A 24,353-nucleotide genomic window follows, 5' to 3' on the forward strand; every position below is an offset into this window, starting at 1 on the left:
GGCAGATTCGTTACCAGCGGAGCCACAAGGGAAGGCAAAGAATAGTCGAGTGGGTAGTCTATCCCTTCTCCAGTGGATCTTCCTGATACAGGAAACAAACTGGAGCCTCCTGAATTGCAAACGAGTTATTTACTGACTGAGCTATCAAGAAAGCCCCTGATTGGAGTTAATATGGGGACATAAAATAAAAATAATGCTGTTAAAACCCTTAATAGAATCACAAATAAAATTTGATCTCAATGTCACATCACATTACATGAAAAATCATTTCTATATAGTTTAAAATTTAAAATGTACAAGACATGTATAAAATATTTTTTTAAAAATCCAGAATATGTTCATATCCTTTGTAGAGGGGTTACTACCTTAACAAAACGTAGAAAGTTGAAATGGTAATAAAATATTAAAAATAAAACTTACCATATTAAATGTAAGAAACATGTATTGCTCAAAAGATGACATGAAATGTGTATAAAGAAAACTGCAAACATGGAGACGATACATGGAACACATGTAAGTCACAAAAAACAGAGACTACTGAAGAGTAAAGAAAAAAAATGACAAACAAATACATAGGTAAGTAGACAAAAGCATAACCCAAAAATCTGAAGGAATAAGAGTCATGTTGACATATTAGTTACTAGTAGAAATCTATGTAATTATCAGTAAACTGAACTGATATATAATATGAGATTCTTAACATGAAATAATACCACACCGACATCAAATAATATGTGATAGAGAAACAGTACTTTTATTCTCTAAAATGGAGATAAGACAATGATGTGTACTAAAATCTCTCACTGTTCACATGGAAGGATGTGTTATAACCACAACTATAAACATTATATCTATAACTGTGGGCAAGAATCCCTTAGAAGAAATGGAGTAGCCATCATGGTCAACAAAAGAGTCCAAAATGCAGTACTTAGATGCAATCTCAAAAACGATAGAATGATCTCTGTTCGTTTCCAAGGCAAACCATTCAATATCACGGTAATCCAAGTCTATGCCCTGACCAGTAATGCCGAAGAAGCTGAAGTTGAACGATTCTATGAAGACCTACAAGACCTTCTAGAACTAACACACAAAAAAGATGTCCTTTTCATTATAGGGGACTGGAATGCAAAAGTAGGAAGTCAAGAAACACCTGGCGTAACGGGCAAGTTTGGCCTTGGAGTACAGAATGAAGCAGGGCAAAGGCTAATAGAGTGTTGCCACGAGAACACACTGGTCATAGCAAACACCCTATTCCAACAACACAAGAGAAGACTCTACATGTGGACATCACCAGATGGTCAACACCAAAATCAGACTGATTATATTCTTTGCAGCCAAAGATGGAAAAGCTCTATACAGTCAGCAAAAACAAGACCGGGAGCACACCGTGGCTCGGATCATGAAATGCTTATTGCCAAATTCAGACGTAAATTGAAGAAAGTAGGGAAAACCACTAGACCATCCAGGTATGACCTAGATCAAATCCCTTATGAGTATACAGTGGAAGTGACAAATATATTTAAGGGACTAGACCTGATAGACAGAGTGCCTGATGAACTATGGACAGAGGTTCGTGACATTGTACAGGAGACAGGGATCAAGAAAATCCCCATGGAAAAGAAATGCAAAAAAGCAAAATGGCTGTCTGAAGAGGCCTTACAGATAGCTTGGAAGAGAAGAGAAGCGAAAAGCAAAGGAGAAAGGAAAGATTCCCATCTCAATGCAGAGTTCCAAAGAATAGCAAGGAGAGATAAGAAAGCCTTCCTCAGCGACCAGTGCAAAGAAAGAGGAAAACAACAGATTGGGAAAGACTAGAGATCTCTTCAAGAAAATTAGAGATACCAAAGGAACATTTCATGCAAAGATAGGCTCGATAAAGGACAGAAATGGTATGGACCGAACAGAAGCAGAAGATATTAAGAAGAGGTGGCAAGAATACACAGAAGAACTGTACAAAAAAGATCTTCATGACCCAGATAACCATGATGGTGTGATCACTCACCTAGAGCCAGCCATCCTGGAATGTGAAGTCAAGTGGGCCTTAGAAAGCATCACTACGAACAAAGCTAGTGGAGGTGATGGAATTCCAGTTGAGCTATTTCAAATCCTCAAAGGTGATGCTGTGAAAGTGCTGCACTCCATATGCCAGCAAATTTGGAAAACTCAGCAGTGGCCACAGACTGGAAGAGGTCAGTCTTCGTTCCAATCCCAAAGAAAGGCAATGCCAAAGAATGCTCAAACTACCACACAATTGCACTCATCTCACCTGCTAGTAAAGTAATGCTCAAAATTCTCCAAGCCAGGCTTCAGCAATACGTGAACCGTGAACTTCCAGATGTTCAAGCTGGTTTTAGAAAAGGCAGAGGAACCAGAGATCAAATTGCCAATATCTGCTGGATCATTGAAAAAGCAAGAGAGTTCAAGAAAAACATCTATTTCTGCTTTATTGACTATGCGAATGCCTTTGACTGTGTGGATCACAATAAACTGTGGAAAATTCTTAAAGAGATGGGAATACCAGACCACCTGACCTGTGTCTTGAGAAACCTGTATGCAGGTCAGGAAGCAACAGTTAGAACTGCACATGGAACAACAGACTGGTTCCAAATAGGAAAAGGAGTACGTCAAGGCTGTATATTGTCACCCTGCTTATTTAACGTAAATGCAGAGTACATCATGAGAAACACTGGGCTGGAAGAAACACTGGCTGGAATCAAGATTGCCGGGAGAAATATCAATAACCTCAGATATGCGGATGACACCACCATTATGACAGAAAGTGAAGAAGAACTAAAGATCCTCTTGATGAAGGTGAAAGAGGAGAGTGAAAAAGTTGGTTTAAAGCTCAACGTTCAGAAAACTAAGATCATGGCATCTGGTCCCATCACTTCATGGGAAATAGATGGGGAAACAGTGGAAACAGTGTCAGACTTTATATTTTGGGCTCCAAAATCACTGCTGATGGTGACTGCAGCCATGAAATTAAAAGACGCTTACTCCTTGGAAGGAAGGTTATGGCCAACCTAGATAGCATATTGAAAAGCAGAGACATTACTTTGCCAACAAAAGTACGTCTAGTCAAGGCTATGGTTTTTCCAGTGGTCATGTATGGATGTGAGAGTTGGACGGTGAAGAAACCTGAGCCCCAAAGAATTGATGCTTTTGAACTGTGGTGTTGGAGAAGACTCTTGAGAGTCCCTTGGACTGCAAGGAGATCCAACCTGTCCATCCTAAAGGAGATCAGTCCTGGGTGTTGATTGGTAGGACTGATGTTGAAGCTGAAACTCCAATACTTTGGGCACCTCATGCGAAGGGTTGACTCATTGGAAAAGACCCTAATGCTGGGTAGGATTGGGGGTGGGAGGAGAAGGGGACAACAGAGGATGAGATGGTTGGATGGCATCACCGACTCGATGGACATGGGTTTGGGTAGACTCCGGGAGTTGGTAATGGACAGAGAGGCCTGGAGTGCTGCAATTCATGGTGTCGCAAAGAGTCAGACACGACTGAGTGACTGAACTGAACTGATAACACAAAAAAAGGAAGAAATGTTGAGATGGATATAAAGGGAACAGAATTATTGTTATGAAGACCTACACGACGTTCTAGAACTAACACCCAAAAAAGGTGCCCTTTTCATTATAGGGACTGGAATGCAAAAGTAGGCAGTCAAGAAACACCTAGAGTAACAGGCAAATTTGGCCTTGGAGTACAGAATGAAGCAGGGCAAAGGCTAATAGAGCTTTGCCAAGAGAACACACTGGTCATAGCAAACACCATCTTCCAACAACACAAGAGATGACTCTACACACGGACATCACCAGATGGCCAACATCAAAATCAGATTGATTATATTGTTTGTAGCCAAAGGTGGAGAAGCTCTATAGGGTCAGCAAAAACAAGACCGGCAGCTGACTGTGGCTCAGATCATGAGCTTCTTACTGCCAAATTCAGACTTACATTGAAGAAAGTAGGGAAAACCACTAGACCATTCAGGTATGACCTAAATCAAATCCTTTACGATTATAAAGTGGAAGTTACAAATAGATTTAAGGGACTAGATCTGATAGACAGAGTGCCTGATGAACTATGGATGGAGGTTCGTGACATTGTACAGGAGGCAGGGATCAAGACCATCCCCAAGAAACAAAAATGTAAAAAAGTGAAATGGCTGTCTGAGGAGGCCTTACAAATAGCTGTGAAAAGAAGAAATGCAAAAAGCAAAGGAGAAAAGGAAATATATACCCATTTGAATGCAGAGTTCCAAAGAATAGTGAGTTGAGATAAGGTAGCCTTCGTCAGGGATCAGTGCAAAGAAATAGAGGAAAACAATAGAATGGAAAAGGCTAAAGATCTCTTCAAGAAAATTAGGGACACCAAGGGAAAATTTCATGCAAAGATGGGCTTGATAAAGGACAGAAATCGTATGGACCTAACAGAAGCAGAAGTTATTAAGAAGACGTGGCAAGAATACACAGAAGAACTATACAAAAAAAGACCTTCATGACCCAGATGACCATGATGGAATTATCACCCACCTAGAGCCAGACATCCTGGAATGCAAAGTCAAGTGGGCTGTAGGAAGCATCACTGCAAACAAAGCTAGTAAGGTGATGGATTTCCAGTTGAGCTATTTCAAATCCTAAAAGATGATGCTGTGAAAGTGCTGCACTCAATATGCCAGCAAATTTGGAATACTCAGCAGTGGCCACAGGACTGGAAAAGGTCAGTTTTCATTCCAATCACAAAGAAAGGCAATGCCAAGGAATGCTCAAACTACCGTACAATTGTACTCATCTCACATGCTAGTAAAGTAATGCTCAAAAGTTTCCAAGACAGGCTTCAACTATACGTGAACCGTGAACTTCCAGATGTTCAAGCTGGTTTTAGATAAGGCAGAGGAACCAAAGATCAAACTGGCAACATCCGTTGGATCGTCGAAAAAACAAGATAGTACCAGAAAAACATCTATTTTTGTTTTATTGGCTATGCCAATGCCTTTGACTGTGGGGATCACAATAAACTGTGGAAAATTCAGAAGGAGATGTGAATACTAGACCACCTGACCTGCCTCTTGTGAATCTGTATGCAGGTCAGGAAGCAACAGTTAGAACTAGACATGGAAAATAGACTGGTTCCAAATAGGAAAAGGAGTGTTATCAGGCTGTATTGTCACTCTGGTTATTTAACTTATATGCAGAGTACATCATGAGAAATGCTGGGATGGATGAAGCACAAGCTGGGATCAAGATTGCTGGGAGAAATATAATAACCTCACATATGTATATGACACCACCCTTATGGCATAAAGTGAAGAACTAAAGAGCCTCTTGATGAAAGTGAAAGAGGAGACTGAAAAAGTTGCATAAAGTTCAACATTCAGAAAACGAAGATCATGGCATCTGGTCCCATCACTTCATGGCAAATAGATGGGGAAACAGTGGAAACAGTGGCAGACTTTATATTTGGGGGGCTCCAAAATCACTGCAGATGGTGACGGCAGCCTTGAAATTAAAAGATGCTTGCTCCTTGGAAGAAAAGCTATGATCAGTCTAGACAGCATATTAAAAAGCAGAGACATTATTTTGCCAACAAACATCTGTCTAGTCAAGGCTATGGTTTTTCCAGTAGTCATGTATGGATGTGAGAGATGGACTATAAAGAAAGATGAGTGCCGAAGAATTGATGTTTTTGAACTGTGGTGTTGGAGACGACTCTTCAGAGTCCCTTCGACTGCAAGGAGATCCAACCAGTCCATCCTAAAGATGATCAGTCTTGGGTGTTGATTGGTAGGACTGATTTTGAAGCTGAAACTCCAATACTTTGGCTGCCTGATGGAAAGAGCCGACTCATTTGAAAAGACCCTGATGCTGGGAAAGATAGAAGGCAAGAGGAGAAGGAGACAATAGAGGATGGGATGGTTGGGTGGCATCACCGACTCAATCGGACATGAGTTTGGATAAACTCCGGGAGTTGGTGATGGATAGGGAGTCCTGGAGTTCTGTGGTCCATGGGGTTGCAAAGAGTCAGACACGACTGATCAACTGAATAGAACTGAACTGAGCAGGCAATCTAAAAAAGTTTTTATCTTACTCTAAAATAAAATGGTTAGAAATAAGAAGGTCATTAACGTTCTGATTATGAAAATTGATTCATAGAAATAAGTTGGATTTGTTTTCAAGCACAATTAAAATCCAATGATATCTGTCTATCTATCTTTCCACTCTCTTCTAAATTTACTCTAGGATAAATATAGGGGAAATAAATAAATATGTGTGTGACAAACCGTTTAATTTATCATATCAAGAAAGTGGGCTCACGTCACAGAAAAAGAATAAAATGACATCTTTACAGCACCTACAAACATGGAATTCAGATTTGCCTGATTTAAATGTCAGCAAATCATGAAATAAATACAGGAAAATATAAATCATACATGCTGGGTTTAGGAAAGGACTTTTAAAATAGTATGTCTAAAGCATATAAAATAGTATGAAGAACTAATGGGTTTAATTACATACATACTTTTCATGAAGTTTAGGAAAAGTCATATTCAAACTGAAAAACCTAAAAAAGGTAAAAATCTAAAATAATAAAGAAATTCTGCCAATCACCAAGAAATAAACCAGGAAAGAATAGATATATGGAGAAAATATATAAAAATATAATTTACAGAGGACAAAACTCAAATTCTATATAAGGTACAAAAAAATCACAGCTAGCCAGTAAATGAAAATAAAAATGTACGACATTATATTCAAATATAAAATATTGGGTACAATTTCTAGTTGAAATGACAGGAACTCTTTGCTGCTAGTACAAATTTGACTGGTGCAGTAATATGGCATGTAGTCTGATATACACAATCAAAATACACCCTATGACTAGAAATCTTCTCCCATCATATGTGGCCCAGAAAAATTCTTACACACGTCTGTAAGAAAATATGTCAGAAGCTTACTTCAACATTCTTGTAGTTTTGGTATTTGGAAAGTGTTTAAATTTTTATTTTTGATGAAGGGAGATAAATAAAATAGAAAAGTCTATAGAATAAAATGCAGCAGTCAGAAGAAATGAATTAGAATATGTACCCCTCTTGTATGTAAACAGAAAAAAACATTTTAGATTTCTGTCATATATGTATTTTAAAAATGTATGTATTCCCCAAATAAAATATATATATAATTCAAGGATAAATGCTAACAATATTAGAGCACCTGTGAGACATGTGATTGTGAGTGAGAAAGGGGAAGAAAAATAGTATGAATGGAATAATAAATATTGAGTAAAACAAAATAGAGTTGATGGATGAAGAGTGTATACCTTAACTGAAATGTATTTTTAACTCAATTATGTATGCATGAGTTAAAGAAAGAAAATAGTCCCATAGTTCAGGAAAGCTAGCATAACCACATGATAAGTGATTAAGGAAGTTACAATTCCAGCATACAATTGCTAGTGACAACGCACATTTCCTGTTTAGTTTAGTTTGAAGTACATGGACAGTTGCACATGTACAGTGTCTAGCTGACAGTGGTATTCGATTCAGCATTATTTTCTACTCCCAGGCTCACCTTTCAAAATGAGATAATTCTACCCTATACTAGGTTTGGAGATTCAACTTTAAAACTGCTTAACCAATGCTTAGAATAAAGTACAAACAATAAACCCTCCCTCCTGTGCTTTTTTTAAAAGATTTAGGTTTTTAGGTGAAAAGGATAGTTGTTACTAACTCATCTAACTCATTTTTTAAAATACGTTATTGAAACAGTTTTAACAGTATATTGATAAATAATTGAACTTATTGAACAATTTTATTAAGGAAAGAACACTTCAATACAACATTCTTGTTTACTAATTTTTAACTAAAATCAATATGTAAAATGAAATCCTAGTTTTATCCTCAGATTTCTCACAGAAAGAGCTTTATCATCCCTATGTCTTTATTCCAGGAGCAGATCAAATACATTAAAGATGATCAAAATCAGTTTCCTCAATTTGTTCAGTTAAGAAAAACTACATTATTTTAAGAATAAATAAAATCAGTCTTAGAATGACTCTATTCCTGTCTTATAGTATATAACTGTCAAATTTTTGGAAGTTTTGTTTATAAATTAAAAATGACAATACTTTATTCATATATATGTCTTTCTGCAACCATTGTGGTGGAAGGTATGTCATCAAGTATAGCCAAACATAGTTTGTGAGAAGTTGAATTAGTTTTTCAGAGAACTCAGAGATTGGAAAGAAAAGATTGATGAACTGGGAGCCAAGAATCTTGAATATAAGGCCCAGTCTTGCTGGGGATATGTTGTAGGAATTGAGATACATCATTTTCCCATGAAATTTTCTAGTTTCCCATGGTGAAAAAGAAGAAGCAATTAGAAGCACACATATAAATGGCACATTTCTATTTATCCAGTACATAAAGAGCCCATTTACTCAAGGAATGCTTTTTGAAAAGCTGCCGTGTACATACCTTGTTCTGCGTAATGGGGAAGCAGTGATACAGAGTGAAGAGATGAAAAGCCGAGGGTTTATGCAAGGGAGTGGTTAAAATAATTGTTCATAAAACTTAACCTACAAATCAGGAAAGAAATATCATCATAGGGATGAGAAATAAGGGGCTTTAAAGATGTAGCAACAATGAAGGACTCTAAGTCTTAAATAGGATGAAAGTAGTTTGGAGTTGGAGAACTCAGGGACTAAACTGGATTGATAAGAGGTTGGATTGGAAATGTATGAAAGTGAGATAAAGGAGGAGTTGTTGGTTTTGGTAACAGCAAGTTCAAGTTTTCAACTCTTCTTATTTTAGAGCTTCTGCACTGACTCCATAATCAGCTATCCTCTCCCCTCATTATCACAACATTCCTCTCAAAAGAGTCTGAGGTTTTATCCTTTCATGATGAAACCCCAAATTCTCATCAGTGTACTTATGTATCTGTGGACACTAGAATTTCTTGGGGCTGCTGGTATTACTCTACACTAACATTTGAGAAGGAGATCTACCCAAATAAAAATGGATTCAAAACAGAAAAAAGTTGAATTCTCAGGGTTTCAATTTAGGAAAGTTGAATTAATTATGTAAATCAAATGTTGTTATTGAGTCAATAAATCATGCCTGACTCTTTGTGACTCCATGGACTGCAGCACACCAGGCTTCCCTGTCCTTCACCATCTCCCGGAGTTACCTTAAACTCATGTCCATTGAGTCAGTGATGCCATCCACCCATCTCATCCTCTACTGCCCCCTTCTCCCGCTCTCAATCTTTCCCAGCATCGGGGTCTTTTACAATGAGTTGGCTCTTTGCATTAGGTGGCCAAAGTATTGGAGCTTCAACTTCAGCTTCAGTCCTTAAAATGAATATTCAGGGTTTATTAACTTTAGGATTGACTGGTTTGATCCCCTTGCTGTCCAAGGGACTCTCAAGAGTCTTCTCCAGTACCACAGTTCAAAAGCATCAATTCTTTTGCACTCAACTTTCTTTATAGTCCAACTCTCACATCCATACATGACTACTGGAAAAACCATAGCTTTGACTATATGGACCTTCAGCAAATAACAAAGTAAATCAATGTGATTTTTGTGTTTTTGTTCCATATCAAGAGTTCTCCTTTGAAAAGATTTTACCTCTCTAATATTTAAAGACTGTATTTCAAGATTGTGACCATTCATCTGTATTTATCATCTCTGGTGGCTCAGATGGTAAAGAAGCTGCCTATAATGCATGGGAGTCTGGTTTGATCCCTGGGTTGGGAAGATCCTCTGAAGAAGGGAAGGGCAATTCACTCTAGTATTCTTGCCTGGAGAATTTCATGGACAGAGGAGCCTGGCAGGCTACAGTCCATGGGGTCACAAAGAGTCAGACACATCTGACTGAGCGACTAACACATCATTTAACACACTGTGACAATCCAATATACATTTCATTGGATGTTTCCATTTAATATAAAAATTCATGATCAAATGGTGATTTGTCCTAATTTTTTTTAAGTTTTTGTGAAAACTTAACTTGAGATCTACCCTCCTTATATGTTTCAAGTGTACAATTCAGTAAATTTTCTACAGGCACATTATTGTACAGTAGATCTCTATAACTTACCTTGCATAACAGAACTTTTATTCTTGTTGATTAGCAACTCGCCACTTTCCTTCCTCCAGCCACTAGCCAACACAATTCTAGATGAAGTTCTGGGTTTGAGAGATTCATTTGTGAATTCTCGGTTTAAACGTGGAACAGCCTGGGATGAATGAAGGAAATGTGGGAGTGAATGCATATAGACATGAAAAATGGATGAAAGACTAATACAATGCTTAAATGTTGCTAAATGAGGAAACAGTCAAGGGAAACTGAGACAATGGCTAGAGATGGAGTGCTGTATGGAAAATCAAGTGAAGAACATGTTCAAAGAGGGATGTGGATAGACCAGCTACTCAGAGATGAAGACTGAAGATTAGCTTTTGAATTTGTCAGTGTGGATGTTGTCACTGACCTCAATTATAAATCACTGTGTAGTAAGCAGTAAACAAAATTCTGATTGAAGTGATAATAAAAAAATTAAAAAAACCAAAACACTGAAATACTGGTGATACCAAGTATAATAGTGTATACAATTGCTTTCTTTTTTAAAACTGAGCCTTGACCTTGTTTTGAGGCACGGATTAGAGGTCCTTCAATTTTCCTTGAGTAACTGATTAGATTTCACCAAACTCCCTTAACTTGCATCTACTCTCTGAGACCACAATGCATCTACTCTTATCACCCCGATGTCAGAAATATAGGGACGGCCTCTATTCCTCAAAACCCACAGAATTATTTAAATTAGCCGGTTCACAGGGAACCAATGAAATGTAGCTAACCTCACTCACTTGCCTTACATAAACGGCCCCTAAGCTCCTGGTCACTGGTACCCTGTCTCTACCCTGGGGTTCTCTCCTTTGTGGCCCTGCATGGCAGCTTTCTCTCCTTTAGAACGGCAAGTTAAGTTCTCCCATCTATCCAAATGTAATCAGTGTCATTCTGCTGTGTCTTGCCATAAAAAAATCTTTAAATCCTAAAATGAACGTCTCTTGAACACATTTTTATCAGAGAAAGAATTGTAGTTACAGGAAGATTTGAGAGCAAGGGAAGATTTTTTTTCTCTTTTTATTACTTTTAGTAGTCATTGTGGCATATTTGGAAGCTGACCAGAGTAATTTAACAAGGAAAAACAACATTGGAGAAAAAGTGAGACCATTGTAGGACCAATGAATTTGAAAAAGCCATCTGTACTGGCTGATGGTGAGAGCAAGGGAAATTCACAAAAAAATTGCTACTTCAATAGTAGAAACAAAATAATGGATGTTTGATGACAGTAATATTAAACCACAATATTAGTATATATATATAGGCTCCCAGGAGAATACATTTCAGCAAAACAGAGTTAAAACTTCAAAACACTGATGAGTTGTGCTATGGCTCAAGAAGTTTCCTCTAGAGTGTGAAAACTTGGCTTCTTTTCACTACATTAGAAAAAAAAAATAATGCTGCAAAAATTGCTGAGCTCCACATTTCTCCATGGAAATTAACCAATTTAAACAAACCAAGAGCAGTGAAATGTGATTCACTCACTTACAATTAAGACTAGCTTAGTATATTCAGCATCAACATACAATTTTTCTTTGGACAAGCACTGTCCCAAGAGTATTCAGTAGTGATATAAAGGGTCAGGCTTATTAAATTATTAAGTATCCCATGGGGAACCCGCTGCATAAGCCATATAGTTTCTGAGTAGTATTGCAGCAATGAGAAATGTCTAGCTGTTTGGTTTTATGCATATATTTGCAACATATGCAATTTTTAGGAACTTAGGTCAAAAAATTTGTGCCTGATATTTATTCGCAATAAATTTTTCTTTAGTTCAATAGAGTACACATAACTCAGATTTTGACTAGCATACTTTCCATGCCTTTAAGATTTTCTTTTACTATGAAACTGGTGAATACGCTTTTGAAGTTTTGGTAATCAATGATAATTCTACTTTCTTGTTATCTCTTATTAATATAAAATATTCTAATAATTCTGACTGAAAAAATATAGCTGATAAAAAGATTTGCAATAGAGTTCTGAGACAAAATATTTAGCTTTCATTTTGTTTTAATTTATTAATAGGTTTTTTTTGAATGACATGAATTTTACCATTAGCAAACAGATGTTAAATATTTCACAGATTTTTAATTATTTTGAAATTCCAATTGATTAAACTTAGTATTCATTTATATTTTCTTAAAAATATTATTTGTTAATAAATTGAATCATTATTTCATTTTCCTAAGAATTGTATTATAAGCAAAATCAGAGATAGAACTGAAATCCTGAAAAATAAGATTCTATTTAATTGAGAATTACTTGTTGATATGAATATATCCAACATTAATTATGTATGTGATCATGGCTTATATGCTTATAATGTCAATTATTTGATTATAATGACAGTAAGAAAAAGTATAATTTGGGGGAAGTTTGTGTACATTGTAGGTAATTTTATTTTATATATTTTTACTGAAATGATTTTCACTATAGAGCTTACTGCATTCTCTAAGTGATATGTCAATGTATCTGCTAATTATAATAATTGAAATCCATGTAAATATAAACAGATTGATATGCTATCTTTCAGCATATAACTCTCAAAGATTTCAATTTCTCAACTTAGTTATAGCAGAAGCTGGGAAACAAAAACTATAAAAATAAAATATTTAATCAGAATTTGGAAACATTCTGATATATTTAGCTTTTATTTGAAGACAGAATTTTATTATTTACTTCCCCAAATATTTAATTAACCTCTAGAATAAATTGTTTATCATTCAACTTATATTTGGAATGATTTCTGAGATGTAGATTTTTAGTTAAAAAAAGCAGAGTTTTGAAAAGAAAATTTTTTTTAAACTTTCTTAGAATTTAAATTAGATTAAATATTCAACTCTGTTCAAAAGGGTATATTTCTATGGGTACATGCTACTGACTATTTTCTTTAAAATAAGTTAATGTGTTTCCATTAATAGAACACTGAGGATAATTCTATTTCTGTTGCAAAGTTGAATGATGGATTAGCATAAACTTGATGGAGAAAATATGAGCAAGTGATACTGTTTAAATAGAAGATTCAACCTGATTTGTTGGTAATGAGAACCCAGTATTTTGACTGCTGGCATGGAACAACCTACATGTTACAGACTCTGATTAGCATAAAAGTAGTTAGTGTAAGTAAATATATGCTTTCTTAAATAAACTTTCCTTAATAAAACATATTCTTTGTAGAATACCAAGTATACTCAACAAAAATTTTGATAGTTTAGTGAGAATTTGGAATAAAATTTAACTGGGATTTTTGGTTTGTTTGTTTTCTTTATTTTTAGAAAGGAAAGAGAGAGCCTGCATTTATACCTTATCTAGAAGATTTATGTGTATTATCTAAGCTAGTTCTTACAATTTTTATCCTCTTTTACATGAAGGATACAGGGCCCTAGTAGGTAACCATATTGAGATTAGAACTCAACTGACTGATACTAAATTACTCTTCCTAACATAATTTTTGCTCAGATTTCTTAGATATTAACTTACTTCTGTGTGTCTTAAATCTGAGTTCCTAGAATTCAATATCTTGTTTAGAAATTTGGAGTAGACATATTTGACCCTCCCTTCACATCTCTTATTAAAAGCAACCTTACAAATATAAAATTAGAAATATAAATAATTTGATAAAATTTATGTTTAGAAAAAATAGTCAAATTGATTTTATCTTTCATTATTTCTTGCTTAAACAATATTTAAAATATATTTAATTTAATATCACAGATATATCCCCATGTTTATTTCATTCTCTTTTTTTATCATGTTAGTCATTTTGTTGAACAAATTTCAAATTACTAAATCTATATTTTCTAAATCTATATACTTAGAAGATATAGAAGCCATCAGAAAACCAAATGGTAAAAATCTGCACAAAGAAATGCTGCTCAAATGTATATTGAAATGAAAGTATTTGAATTTTTATAGATGAATTGATAAACATATACATTTCTAAAAATATGATTTTAGAGGATAGATGTGTAATCAAGTTATTACAAACCTATTGCTTTCTGTATGAATGAAGACAGTGCGGTTAAAAATTAAAAATTATCTATGAGACAAATAGAAAAAACTTTTTGTGGAAACATATATATATCACCTGAGATTTACTTCATGAGCAACATGATTTCTAAAATGCCAAACACTTAAGAACAAAATTGATAAATGCATATGCAGATTGTTTAGGATATTTTGCCTAAGTGCATGATGAAAGACTAAGAAAATTCCAAGAAGTTCAGCTCTGTTGTATTATTCTGACTTATGTTTCTTTTGTATACATATCATTATTAATTTAGCAGTTCCAACTTTTCCTTAATCAGCTTAAAAATGTAATCTGCTTTATAACCTAGTTAATAAACATAGCATTCCTGACATAGAGAGATACCAGATTTTACAGTTTCTCTGGGTAACTGCTGAAAATTATTTCTCCTGAAAGTGCTTTTGATACCCTCTCTAATTCCTGACATATGACCTTGATTTATTCTTTGAGCATAACAACACATTTTTTTTTCCTCCCAATGTTCCTATAAAAACATGGTTGCACTCAGTGCAGCAGTAAATCACAGAGTTTCAAATCAAAGAGTTATCATGCCAAGGAATAAATGTGAACAAGAGAAAGCTGGCCAGGTAGGTGTCATAAATCATTGAGGGGAAGGTTTGTTTCCGGGAAGAGATGACAGGTCTACTCAGCTGTAAGCTTTGGGTCAGGATCTATAGTGATTTAGTTCTAGAGCAGTAAGCTAAAGCAGAAAAGGCCTAACAAGTCTCATAAATCTTGACATGCACAATGATAAATGCTATAGCACTGAAGTAATGCACGTTTTAGAATATGTGAAGTAAGTACAAAGTAGTAGCACCACCCTAATATGAGACCCTGGTTATGAACTATGATTACAGAAATATTGGACTTGTTTTATATAGATATTGAGAGTGGAGAGTTGAGATAAGCCAGATAACAAAGAAAAGAATAGGATTAAAAATTTAATGAGAATGATAGTTTAGTTTAAGGATTGCCAACAATCAATGAAAAGGACATATGAGAGAATTAACACAAGATCAGAAACAAAAGAGCATAAACTAATCTGAATTTTGCTTATTGTCAAATTCAGACTTAAATTGAAGAAAGTAGGGAAAACCACTAGTCCATTCAGGTATGACCTAGATCAAATCCCTTATGAGTATACAGTGGAAGTGACAAATATATTTAAGGGACTAGATCTGATAGACAGAGTGCCTGATGAACTATGGACAGAGGTTCATGACACTGTACAGGAGACAGGGATCAAGAAAATCCCCATGGAAAAGAAATGCAAAAAAGCAAAATGGCTGTCTGAGGAGGCCTTACAGATAGCTTGGAAGAGAAGAGAAGCGAAAAGCAAAGGAGAAAAGGAAAGATATTCCCATCTGAATGCAGAGTTCCAAAGAATAGCAAGGAGAGATAAGAAAGCCTTCCTCAGCGACCAGTGCAAAGAAATAGAGGAAAACAACAGATTGGGAAAGACTAGAGATCTCTTCAAGAAAATTAGAGATACCAAAGGAACATTTCATGCAAAAATAGGCTCGATAAAGGACAGAAATGGTATGGACCGAACAGAAGCAGAAGATATTAAGAAGAGGTGGCAAGAATACACAGAAGAACTGTAGAAAAAAGATCTTCGCGAGCCAGATAATCACGATGGTGTGATCACTCACCTAGAGCCAGACATCCTGGAATGTGAAGTCAAGTGGGCCTTAGAAAGCATCACTACGAACAAAGCTAGTGGAGGTGATGGAATTCCAGTTGAGCTATTTCAAATCCTCAAAGGTGATGCTATGAAAGTGCTGCACTCGATATGCCAGCAAATTTGGAAAACTCAGCAGTGGCCACAGGACTGGAAGAGGTCAGTCTTCGTTCCAATCCCAAAGAAAGGCAATGCCAAAGAATGCTCAAACTACCACACAATTGCACTCATCTCACCTGCTAGTAAAGTAATGCTCAAAATTCTCCAAGCCAGGCTTCAGCAATACGTGAACCGTGAACTTCCAGATGTTCAAGCTGGTTTTAGAAAAGGCAGAGGAACCAGAGATCAAATTGCCAATATCTGCTGGATCATCGAAAAAGCAAGAGAGTTCCAGAAAAACATCTATTTCTGCTTTATTGACTATGCCAAAGCCTTTGACTGTGTGGATCACAATAAACTGTGGAAAATTCCGAAAGAGATGGGAATACCAGACCATTTGACCTGTCTCTTGAGAAACCTGTATGCAGGTCAGGAAGCAACAGTTAGAACTGCACATGGAACAACAGACTGGTTCCAAATTGGAAAAGGAGTACGTCACGGCTGTATATTGTCACCCTGCTTATTTAACGTATATGCAGAGTACATCATGAGAATCGCTGGGCTGGAAGCAACACAAGCTGGAATCAAGATTGCCAGGAGAAATATCAGTAACCTCAGATACGCGGATGACACCACCCTTATGGCAGAAAGTGAAGAAGAACTAAAGATCCTCTTGATGAAGGTGAAAGAGGAGAGTGAAAAAGTTGGCTTAAAGCTCAACGTTCGGAAAACTAAGATCATGGCATCTGGTCCCATCACTTCATGGGAAATAGATGGGGAAACAGCGGAAACAGTGTCAGACTTTATTTTTTTGGGCTCCAGAATCACTGCTGATGGTGACTGCAGCCATGAAATTAAAAGATGCTTACTCCTTGGAAGGAAGGTTATGGCCAACCTAGATAGCATATTGAAAAGCAGAGACATTACTTTGCCAACAAAAGTATGTCTAGTCAAGGCTACGGTTTTTCCAGTGGTCATGTATGGATGTGAGAGTTGGACGGTGAAGAAAGCTGAGCGCCGAAGAATTGATGCTTTTGAACTGTGGTGTTGGAGAAGACTCTTGAGAGTCCCTTGCACTGCAAGGAGATCCAATCAATCCATTCTAAAAGAGATCAATCCTGGGTGTTCATTGGAAGGTCTGATGTTGAAGCTGAAACTCCAATACTTTGGGCACCTCATGCGAAGGGTTGACTCATTGGAAAAGACCCTAATGCTGGGTAGGATTGGGGGCGGGAGGAGAAGGGGATGACAGAGGATAAGATGGTTGGATCACATCATCGACTCGATGGACATGGGTTTGGGTAGACTCCAGGAGTTGGTGATGGACAGAGAGGCCTGGCGTGCTGCAATTCATGGGGTCGCAAAGAGTCGGACACGACTGAGCGACTGAACTGAACTGAATCTCAATTTCTTGTATTGGTCCACACAAAGTACACCAGAGCTTTTATGTTTCATGTTATATAACTCATGTGGAATGAGAAATTTATTCAGCTAACGGGAACTCAGTGCTGAGTGTAGGCCATTGATTTTGATATGGAGATGTATTAGGGGCATCTCAGCATTAGAAGTCTTACTATTTCAATTAAGAGATCTTGGCTTTGTCATGCAACCACACTCTGTCATATTCTCATAATGCATATATACATAAAAAGTTACAGACTTATATGAAAGACATGTATATTCATATACATAAATATCCTTGGTCTTATATCAGACATGATGTTTGCTTGCCTTGTGTCTTTGATTCCAACTCTGTACTTGGTAGGAATTGATTCAGAAAACTGTTACCATGAAGAGGTCCTTAAGAAAAACTCATACTTCAAAAATTATTCAAATTTATATAAATATGTACTTACTTGGGCTTCCCCAGGGTCTAAGTTGTACAGAATCTGCCTGCAATGCAGGAGATGTGGATTTGATCACTGGGTTGGGAAGATCCCCTGGAGGAGGACATGGCAACCCACTCCAGTATTCTTGCCTGGAGAATCCCATGGACAGAAGTTTGGCAGGCTACAATCCATAGTGATGCAAATAGTCAGACATGACAGAAGCAACTGAGCACACATGCATGTGTGAGCACACACACACGCACACACGTGTATGCATATATATGAAAGTGAAAGTGTTCATTGCTCAGTTGTGTGTGATTCTTTGCAACCCCATTGACTTTTAGCCTGCCAGGTTCCTCTGTCCATGGGATTCTCAAGGAAAGAATACTGGAGTGGGTTGCCATGCCCTCCCCTAGGGGATCTTCCCGACCCAGGGACTGAACCAAGTCTCTTATGTCTTCCGAATTGGCAGGTGGGTTCTTTACCATTAATGCCACCTAGGAAGCCCTAACTTCATATGACTTCTGGTCAAACTTAGCATTTTAAATGTAAGCATTTAGTACATTTCATCCTAAGAATACATGACAAGATCATAAATTGTTTTTGTTGTTTAGTTGCTAAGTCATGTCTGACGCTTTATAACCCCATGCACTGCAGCACACCAGTCTCCCCTGTCCTTCACTATTTCCTTGAGGTTGCTCAAATTCATGTCCATTGAGTCGGTAGTGCTATCTAACCATCTAGTCCTCTGCTGCCCCCCCTTCTCCTTTTGCCTTCAGTCTTTTCCAGCATCAGGGTCTTTTCCAATGAGTCAGCTCTTTGCATCAGGTGGCCAAAGTATTGGAGTTTCAGCTTCAGTACTTCCAATGAATATTCAGGGTTGATTTCCTTTAGGATCAACGGGTTTGATCTCCTTGCCGTCTAAAATGTCTTCTCCAGCACCACAATTTGAAAGCATCAATTCTTTGGCACTCAATGGACCAATTCTCACATCTGTTAATGACTACTGGAAAAACTATACCTCTGAATATATACAACACTTTTGGCAGAGTGATGTCCTTGCTTTTTAATATGATGTCTAGGTTTATCATAGCTTTCCTTCTAAAAAGCAGGTATCTTTTAATTTCATGGCTGCAATTTACCAACAGCAGTGACTTTGGAGCCGAGAAAATAAAACCTGTCACTGCTTTCACTTGCAAGATCATATATAACTATTGGTAAATAGAAAGGACAGGAGACAGCAGCACTGGAGAGTTTTAAATATATTTAGGGGAAATAAGTATTTATAGAAGTGCTTTAACTGAAATAACAATGTAATAAACTAAGACATAAGTGCTTAACAGTAAGAATGACAGAAGGTAAGATGCTTTCAACTATAACATCACCATAAAGATTAAGATATTTTAAAGAAGAGACACAATGAAAGGAGGAAATATAATAAGTCACACTTTAAACAAGTAGAAGGTTCAATTGCAATCTTTTAAGGAGAACTTGAAAGTTAAGAGAGGGATCAAGCAAAGCAAATAACAGATCATATACAAAAGATAAAAAATAAGAGTAACAGTGCATTTTTAATTGAAAACTTAAAAAATATAATGCAAAACTGTGCTCATTCTTAGATAAAATGCTTCTCAACTTGGTATTTTAATACAGAGGAATAATTATTCAAGTATGATTATATATTTTCTATGTAAGATCTTCCAAATGTATCTGGGTTGCTCTCTTTCAGGAAGTAATTAGGAAATGTGTTCCAACAAAATGTGAAAGCACATATAGATCCATGAATATTTTTTAAAATAGATTTTGATAGAGAGAGACAATCAGACATTCTTTATGATACTGTGAGCAGTTTAGGCTTGGGGTCCCAAACCTCCAGACTGTGGACCAGTAGTTAGCATCATATCAGCAGCAGCTTAGATTAGAAATAAATTGCATAGTATAGTCACTGATTTCAGTTGCTCAGTCCTGTCCAACTCTTTGCAACCCCATGGACTGCAGCATGCCAGGCCTCCCTGTCCATCACCAACTCCCAGAGTTTACTCAAACTCATGTCCATTGAGTCGGTGATGCCATCCAACCATCTCATCCTCTCTCATCCCCTTCTCCTCCTGCCTTCAGTCTTTCCCAGCATCAGGGTCTTTCCCAGTGAGTCAGTTCTTCGCATCAGGTGGCCAGAGTATTAGGGTTTCAGCTTCAACATCAGTCCTTCCAATGAACATTCAGGACTGATTTCCTTTAGGATGGACTGGCTAGATCTCCTTGCAGTCCAAGGGACTCTCAAGAGTATTCTTTAACATGACAGTTCAAAAGCATCAATTCTTTGGAGCTCAACTTTCTTTAAAGGCCAATCTCACAGCCATACATGACTACTGGAAAAAACATAGATTTGACTATACAGACCTTTGTTGGCAAAGTAATGTCTCTGCTTTTTAATATGCTGTCTAGATTGGTCATAACTTTTCTTCCAAGGAGCAAGCGTCTTTTAATTTCATGGCTGCAGTCACCGTTTGCAGTGATTTTGGAGCCCAAAAAATTAGTCTGTCACTGTTTCCATCATGTCCCCATCTATTTGCCAAGAAATGATGCGATATAAGCAGCTAAAGTCATCCCCAAACCATGCCCCCACCAACTCCATGGAAAAATTGTCTTCCAGGAAATCGATCACTGGTGCCAAAAGGGTTGGGGACTCCTGGTTTAATCCATCTACAAATGAAGTATCTGCAGAATATATTTCCTACATTTTAGAAAGAGATTGCTCAGACTGAAAGATCTAAGCAATGAAAAAAATAATAGAAAGAGAAGTCAGAATGTGACTTGAATATCTGGATCTACCTGTGTCTAAAGCCAGAATGTTTTATTTCTTTTTATTTATATTAGTCTATCTAGTGAAGTTGCTCAGTTGTATCTGACTCTTTGCGACCCCATGGACTGCGGCCTACCAGGCTCCTTCATCTATGGGGTCTTCCAGGTAAGAGTACTGGAGTGGGTTACCATTTCCTTCTCCAGGGGATCTTCCTAACCCAGGGATTGAACCTGGGTCTCTAGCATTGCAGGCAGACACTTAACCCTCTAAGCCACCAGGGAAGTCTCTCTTTTATTTATATTAACCCATACTCTTTTCTTCCTTTCACTTTATTTTTCTTCCATCATTCCTCACCACCTCCATATTTTGCCTTGAAGTAGTTTAAAGTATGTTTGTGTAAAAGGCAAGAACAATTCTGACTCCATATTAGATCTGTTCCTTTTGCTTTAACTTTGTGCTTTGTTGCTTGTTCTTAGTCATGCTGGCCTTGCATCTTTTGTGAGAGAATGTTGCTTAAAGCCTGAAATATATAGGATAGCCTATTCTCAGGACTCTGACCTTTAAGAGTCCATTCATACAGAGATAAAAAAGTTGAAGAACAGAGAATAACATTTGTCTTGTTGGAGTTTTACAGGAACATGACGACCTGACCTATGTGGCCAGTTGCAAGAACAAAGACATTTCCAAAAACTGACCACACTTCTCCCCTAGCTTGCCTAGCTTGCTTTGCTGAAACCCTTCTGCGAGTTTATGGGTTTTTAGCCCAGAGTCCCAAGCCACTCATATCCTTACATGGCCCTGCAGTAAACTTTTCTCTACTTCAAATTCAGTGTTTTAGTTTGTTTGATCTCATTGTAGGTAAGGCACACAAACTTGTATTTGGTAACATTTCATCACTTAAAATTGAAAGATAACTTCTAAAGAATCTAGTCAATAAATCTCTAAAGAGAAACAACATTCAATCACCAAGTTGATAGTGTCATTCTCAGACACTCAAACATTGTCTCCTGTTGTTGAAAGAAAAAAAATCTCATTATTGAGTATGTTACTATGGTGCACTCATACTTGTTATATGCATAAGACAAAGGACACAGTTAAGTTGACCCTTGAACAACATGGATTAGAACTGCATGAGTCTACTTACGCTCAATAATTTTCAAGAGTTAAATACTACAGTACTACACAGTCTGAGGTTGGTTGAAACTGTTAAGTAGGAAATTAGGCATGAGCAATGAGTTGTGGCCTAGCCGAAAAGGATGCAAGCTGATAGTTAAACTCTATCTGAGATACTCCAGGATCTCACAGATATGCTACAAAAATAACAACAGAGACTTACAATTTCTGCACTTGCCCCTTAAGCACACAGTGGATACAAACTAACCACAGGGGCTTCATGTAATCTTATGAAGCTGGTAGCCTGTTAAGGGATCATAAATATTCTATACATATATGCATGCATGCTAAGTTGCTTCAGTCACGTCTGAACCTTTGCGACCCTATGGACTGTAGCCTTTCAGGTTCCTCTGTCTGATTATAACAGACTGAATTATGGGAAGACATACACAACAGAACCTCTTATTATATAACTTGCAATTGTCAATCGACCTTGAGTGTATGCCCATTTGCATTCCCTTTCTTAATTAGTGGTGGGTACAAGCCCTGTTTTGCAGAGAGCACAACCAAATGAAGAGATGGGAAATATAAAAATAGGAAAGTCAAGAGGGACTGGGAGGAGGATGACTCCTTTGGAGTCAGTTGGCTCCCATGTCTTGAGAGTGTCTAATAAAAGATCTGTTGGCTTGAGCTGAACCCTTTAGTCCATCATTCCAAATTTTTGTTGTGATGAGACAAGAACCTAGGAAGAGAAATAAACCGACCTGACAAATCCATGGATGTAGAAGAGCCTGGATATGGAGGATCAATTATAGTCAGATTAATCCTTGCATTGTTCAAGGATCAACTGTACTTAAGGCCTCCACCAGAAATTTGCTTTTGGAGGTATTACACTAGGTTCTCCTCTGGTGTTTTAACTCTGGGAAATAGTGAAGGACAGGGAAGTCTGGCATGCTGCAGTCTATGGGTTCACAGAATCAGACACAACTTAGCAACTGAACAACAACTTTGCAAATAACAAGAATGGTAAGGTCTAGCTTTTCCAATCCAAGGATATTCTTCCACTTTTAAGGCAATCATCCCTATGAAAATGCTTCATCATGTATACCTGATTTCAAGTACTTTCAATCACTCTGTCTCCTCAGGTATTTCCTCTTAAACATAATCATGCTCATATTTTTCTTTTTTTTTTTTGCATCTTAAATTATACAGCAATCATTCAGACTTTCACTTCTGTCAGACTGCTCCCTATACATTAGAGTTCAAAATGAAACTGAATTCAAATAACCACACTGTAAAAAGTCCATGTAAATATATCTTCTTCAAAATATTAAAGATCTTTCAAAACAGAATGGACACAGTAGATCAAAAGGTGTGTGAATATATATAAAGTAAAGAAGTAAAAGTAACTTTTACTCTGATAGCATTGTCATTATCAGGCAAAATTCTGCTTTGTGTTTCTCCTAGTGGGTAGCTAGGGTACAAAAATTCAAACAAGATAAAGATCTAAGAGAATCAGTAGAAATTTGATAAAAATTATCAGAATTAACTTGTTCAGAACTCTGGAAATTAACTAGAGGTTTGCAGCAATCCAGCAGCAGTTTGGGGGAAAAAAGCCTGAATCTCTGTAACAACAAAAATAGCTTTTTGATGTTTTAAATTATCTTATTTCCATCCACCCCTTTCTGTATTTGTGGTTGCTTAAACCTAACAGCCAGAACTAATGTAAAAATAAGCACCCTGGCAGCCACTGAAGGTGCCAAAACTAGTTTGGAGCTTTATCTTTACTCACTACTTGCAAAATGTCATTATTTGACACTAGTATGGTGGTTCCATGAAAGGTCCAACTTCCACTAGGAAGACTGGTTTTATTTGAGGTGACTTAAAGCTCATCCACTGTGAAAGTTTCCCCCCAGTTCAGGGATATTTTTCACAATTAATTAAAGGAACTATTTTAACATTTTAGCTGATTGAGGTAGTGGATAGCAGTTAGGGTGATAAAAACACAGAAAATGAGTACTGGCAAAAATATGGAAAAATTTAAATGTCAATACATTGCTAGTAGGAATATTAAATGGAAGAAATTTAAAATACAACCACTGTGGAAACCAGGTCATCTGTTCCTCAAGAAGTATAAATTACTATAATGACTCAAAAATCTATTTTATATTATCTCATAATATTGAAATTGTTTTTAATCTAAATGCATAAACCACAACAGTGATCTACAACATTTGCACATATCTACTAAACAGTTTGTAAACTTTATATACTGAGACAACAATTTTTAAGACTAATATCTTAAATTTTCAAATTAAGTATACCCAGTTTTAAAAGATAAAATCAGGGGCATTTATACACATTGAAATTTTATAATAAAAACATTGAAGACTTTTAGGAAGATATATTTTATGTTGCTTTGTTTGACCTTGAATTAGGCCTTGATTAAATCACTCTGGCTACCACATGGATTAACTGAATCATATGGAGCAGTGTGAAGACTCTTCTGTTATATGTTACCATCATTTAACATCAGTAACATCCCTAATATGTTAGGAACATCACTGAGCATCAGGAACCACTTCTAATAAACACTTTATTTTACATATACTAAGTGCAGAAGACTCTTGAGAGTCCCCTGAACTGCAAGGAGATCCAACCAGTCTATCCTAAA

At 36.8% G+C, this 24,353-nt stretch overlaps 1 long non-coding RNA gene across 1 annotated transcript in view; it reads right to left on the reverse strand.

Annotated features, from left to right (window-relative positions):
- The window catches only part of LOC145529442 (uncharacterized), a 79,182-nt gene that overhangs the window by 14,946 nt on the left and 39,883 nt on the right, over positions 1-24,353 (reverse strand). The window contains exons 3-4 of the long non-coding RNA XR_014071233.1: positions 10,104-10,242; positions 8,480-8,580 (exon numbers count right to left, since the gene is read on the reverse strand). This is a non-coding gene — a long non-coding RNA (uncharacterized LOC145529442). The remainder of the gene's footprint in view (positions 1-8,479; positions 8,581-10,103; positions 10,243-24,353) is intronic.

Source organism: Giraffa tippelskirchi, chromosome 12 (assembly GCF_054371585.1).
Source record: "Giraffa tippelskirchi isolate mGirTip1 chromosome 12, T2T-mGirTip1v1.2.pri, whole genome shotgun sequence".
NCBI lineage: Eukaryota > Metazoa > Chordata > Mammalia > Artiodactyla > Giraffidae > Giraffa > Giraffa tippelskirchi.